The 4,969-nt window shown below is 40.8% G+C and overlaps 1 pseudogene; it reads left to right on the top strand.

Annotated features, from left to right (window-relative positions):
* Positions 1-366: 366 nt before the first annotated feature.
* LOC102860306 overlaps positions 367-4,969 on the top strand; it is a 38,636-nt pseudogene continuing 34,033 nt past the window's right edge.

Below are 4,969 nucleotides of genomic sequence, written 5' to 3'. Positions count from 1 at the left end.
TTTCACTTACATTAAATATATAATATACTTAGAATAAACATATGTATAAGACCTAAGGTAAGGGATTATTTACAAGGGAGGTAGGAGAGAGGGAAAAGAGACTCCTTGCTTTAGGAACACTGAGTTTCTGTTGAAGATAATTGAAATATTTGGAAACAGGTAAGATAAGAATGCTTATCTTAAGTGATGCTTCTCTCTCTGCCATGTATCCAGTCAATTAACGAGGTACCTGCCTTAAAAATTTCCTAGTGTGTCCTTGTCTGGTCTCTTGCCTGGAGCATTAGACCATGGCACCACTGCCTGGCAAGGCCCCACCCCCTGACTAGAGGCCCCTGGCCCTTCTATCTGGACCCCTGAACTTGCGACATGGGGAACTTTGTCCAGCTGCCTGGACACTCCCACCTGCGATCTCAAAGTACCGGCCTAGAAGTCCCAGCTCCACTGCCTAGAAGCTCTGCACACCACCTGGAAGTCCCTCCCCAGTGTCTGGAAGTCCCAGCCCTGACACATGTAAGTCCCGGCCCCACTACCTGGAGGACCAGGCCCTGCCATCTGGAGGATCTCCCACCAGGTACTGGTACAATGACAGACACAGAGAAGAATGGAATAGAACTGAGAACCCAGAAAACCATCCATCTGCCTATGGTCAACTGATTTTGGAGAAGGAGATGAAATCAGCTAAGTGGGGAAATGACAGCCTCTTTAAGAAATGATGGGGGGGAAGAAATGGTGTGGGCTAAATTGGAAAACTATCTGCAGAAAACTCAAGCAAGACCCACATCTCACGCCATACATAAAAACCAACCCAAAATGGAACAAGGACCTAGGACTAAAACCAAGGATCTACAACATGAACAGTCTTCTAAGCATCCTGAAAAACCTACAACCAGGAGAGAATAAAATAGATAAATGGGACCTTCTAAGAATCAAATCCCTATGCCCATCAAAAAACTTCTCCAACAGGGTAAAAAGGAAAACTGCACACTGGGAAAAAATATTTTATAATGACATGTCTGAACTTATATCTAGAATTTATAGACTACCCCAGTACCTAAACAAGATAAAGGCACACAACCTAATTGCAAAATCAGCATAGGATATGAGCAGACACTTCACTAAAGACATTCAGATGGTGAACAAACACATGAAGAAATGTTCAAAATTCCTAGCTTTAAGAGAGATACAAATCAAAACATCTATGAGATATCATTTCATCCCAGTAACAATAGAAAAATTCAACAGAGCAGCAAACAACAAATGCTGGTTGTGGAGGTTGTGGAGAAACTGGAACCCTTATTCACTGTTGGTAGAAGTACAAAATGGTGCAACCACTCTGAAAGGCAGCATGGAGCTTTCTCAGATTTGCAAAGAGGAATACCATTTGACCCAGCAATTCCACTACTGGGAATATACCCCCCCCAAAAAAAAAATCAGTACTGCCATCCAAGCAGATACATGCACACCTATGCTTATTGCTGTGTTGTTCCCAATAGCAAAGATATGGAAACAACCCAAGTGCTCATCAACACACGAATGGATAGAGAAGCTGTGGTATAGTCGCACAACAGAATACTATGCAGCACTGAAAACCAAGAAATTCATGAAATATAATACAAATAGATGACTCTGAAGGACATTATGCTAAGTGAAAATATCTCAGTCACTAAAGGACAAATACGGTGTAATGCCACTCTATAAAACAGGACTGACACCGGGGTTGGGGGAAAACTAAGTAAAGAGGGGATAAATAATGTGCACTGTATTGAAACAGAAAACAGGAAAAGAGCTGTTTAAAAGGAATTGATAATTAGGTATTATTTGCATGACAACAGTACAGAATAAGAGCTGCATAGCAAAGTGGACTGGGGGGCAGGGAGGAGAGGAAACTGCAACCATGAAAGAATTTATTTTTTTTCCAAAGAAAAGCGAACTGGGGTGGTGGGTAGGGAGGAAATGTGTGACAATGAATGAATGGAAATCCAAGTTCTTTATAAACTTTCATTAAAATCTCAATTAAAATTAAAAATTTTTAAAAAGAATGAAGAAGAATGTGGCATCAGGATTGGAAAAAGACTCATCAAAAAGCTTTGCTATGCAGATGACACAACCTTGCTTGATGAAAGTGAGGAGGACTTGAAACATTTGTTGCAGAAACATTTGTGGTAGAAGACCAAACACTGTAGCATCCAATATGGATTGCTTCTAAACATCAGAAAACAAAACAACAAAAAAATCACCACTAGACTGATAAGCGACATCATCAAAGATGGAGAAAAGACTGAAACTGTCAATGACTTCATCTTACTTGTATCCACAATATACTCAGTACCAGCAGTCAGGAAATCAGGAGACATACTGCATTGGGAAAGTCTAAGGAGCAATGATGTTAGTTTAAGGACTAAGGTGTACCTGATTCAGGCCATGTTTTCTTCAATCACTTGTTATGCACCTAAAATCTGGGCAATGAATAAGGATGACAGACATAAAATTGATGCTTTTGAGCTGTGGTGTTGGGAGGAGAGTACTAAATATTTCATGGACTGCCAAAAGAACAGATATGTCTTAGAGAAAATGCAGCCAAGCACACTCCTTGAAGACAAGGATGGCAAAGATCCATCTTACATACTTTGGGCATGTTGTTAGGAGGGATCTTTCCTTTAAATGAAATATCATACATAGAAATGTGTAGGGCTAGGCAAAAAAAGATTCTCAACAAGACAGACTGACACAATGACTGCAGCAATGGGTTCAAGCGTGTCAGAAAAGATGAGGAGTGCACAGGATAAAACAGGGATAAAATCTGTTGTTTATAGGGTCACTATGAGTCATACTTAATGGCAGAAAACCCAGTAGAGGGTCAACTCCAACATGACAGCAATGAGTTTTGAGTTTCCTCTTTTAAGGGTCCTTTGGTCCAGTTGAAGATTCGGGAAATAGAGAAAAAAGATAAACAGTATTTACCTAAGTATAGTCTATGTACTAATCATTGTCTTAAGTTCCTTCACACATAGTACCTCAGCACAAAATGGCCTGACTCAGATCATGAGCCCAGCAAGCAGTAACCCCAGAGCTATCTGATTCAAAGTCCTTGCTGATTGAACAAGCAAGCAGACTATTCCCCAGACAATGATGTGGTATTAGGCACCACTGAGTCGACTATGACTCACACCCACCCTATGGACAATGGATCTGAGGCATACCCTATCCAGCACCATCATTCCTTGATATACACATCTATTACAACAGTCACTGTGTAGATCCATCTTGTTGAGAATCCTCCTTTCATTTGGTGACTCTTCTACCTTTCCAAGCAAAATGTCTTTTTACAAGGACTAAACCCTCCTGACATGTTCAAAGTATGTGAGGTGATGTTTCACTATCCTTAACTCCAAGGAGGACCCTCGTTGGATTTTCTCCAAAACATATTAGCTCGTTCTTTGGCAATCCATGAGATATTCAGTACTCTTCTCTAACACTACAACTCGAAGGCATCGATTCTTTTGTCATCCTTAGTCACTGTCCAACTTTCAGATGCATAGCAAGTAACTGAAAAGACCATGGTTTGACTCAGATGCACCTAAGTCTTTAAACTGTCATCATTGCTCCTTAGCACCTTGGAGAGGTCCTTGACAGCAGATTTTCCCAATGCAACACATCTTTTCATTTCCTGACTGCTGGTACCAAGGGTGTTAATTATGGATCCAAGCAAGATGAAATTGTTAATAACATCAATGTTTTCTCCATCTCTTGACCTAGTGGTGAGGATTTTTCTTTTCTTAATGTTGTGAAGATGTATTCCGTTTTGAAGGCTGTCTTTGATTTTCTTTTTGCAGCATTTCAAGTCATCAAGTCATTTGCTGAAAGTTATTTCAGCAAGCAAAGTTGTGTCATATACATAAGGCAGACTGATGAACCTTCCTCCTATTTTTATAACAAATTCTTCTTCATAAAGTCCACCTTCTTGAATGATTTGCTCAGCATACAGAGTGAATAGGTATGGAGAAAGGATACTGTCCTGATGCAGACCTTTCTTAATTTTAAACCACACAGTGTTCCCTTGCTTTGTTCAGACAAAAGCTTCTTGGTCTAGGTATAGATTTCACAAGAGCACAATTAAGTATTGTGAGATTCCCATTCTTCTACCCATCATTTGTTATGATCCACACAGTCAAATGTTTTCGTATACCTGATAAAACACAAAGAGACATCCTTCTAGTATTCTCTGTTTTCAGCCAAGGTCTAGCTGACATCAGCAGTGATACCCTGGTGCCACAGCCTCTTCTAAACCCAATCTCAATCTTGGACAGTTCTGTCGATGTACTGTTCTAATCATTTTTGGATAATCTTCAGCAAGCTTTCACTTTCGTATAATATTAGTGATAGTGTTCAATAGTTTCCACATTCTGTTTAGATCGCCTTTTTTGGGAATTGGAACAAATATGGATTCCTTCCAGTAAGTTGGCCATGTAGCTGTATTCCAAAAGTTCAAGTAGTATGTTCTTGTTGTTGTTATGTGCCGTCGAGTCGCTTGTGACTAATAGCAACCCTATGTACAACAGCCCTAAGATACACCCATCCGAATTGCCCCAGTCACTGCACTGAATCAATCCACCTCATAGAGGGCATTCCCCTCCTGCGCTGTCTCTCCACCCTACCAAGCATGATGTCCCTCTCCAAGGATCGGTCCCTTCTTACAACATGTCCAAAGTACGTTAGATGGAGCCTCAGAATCCTTGCCTCCAAGGAGCCACCCGGTTTGACCCTTTGCAGGATGAATCTGTTTGTTTTCCTAGCAGTCCATGGTACACTCAAAACTCTTCTCCAACACCAAAGCTCAAAGGCATCAATTCTCCTTCTATCCTCCTTAGTCATTTTCCAGCTCTCTGATGCATAACAAGTGACTGCAAAGACCATGGCCTGTATCAGATGCACCTTAGTCTCCAGAGAGACACCATTGCTCTTCAGTACT

This window comes from Elephantulus edwardii, unplaced genomic scaffold (assembly GCF_000299155.1).
Source record: "Elephantulus edwardii isolate Elephantulus edwardi_28Jun2011 unplaced genomic scaffold, EleEdw1.0 scaffold00018, whole genome shotgun sequence".
NCBI lineage: Eukaryota > Metazoa > Chordata > Mammalia > Macroscelidea > Macroscelididae > Elephantulus > Elephantulus edwardii.
Note: the sequence above shows the minus strand (reverse complement) of the source record. Positions and strands in the feature narration are given on the sequence as shown.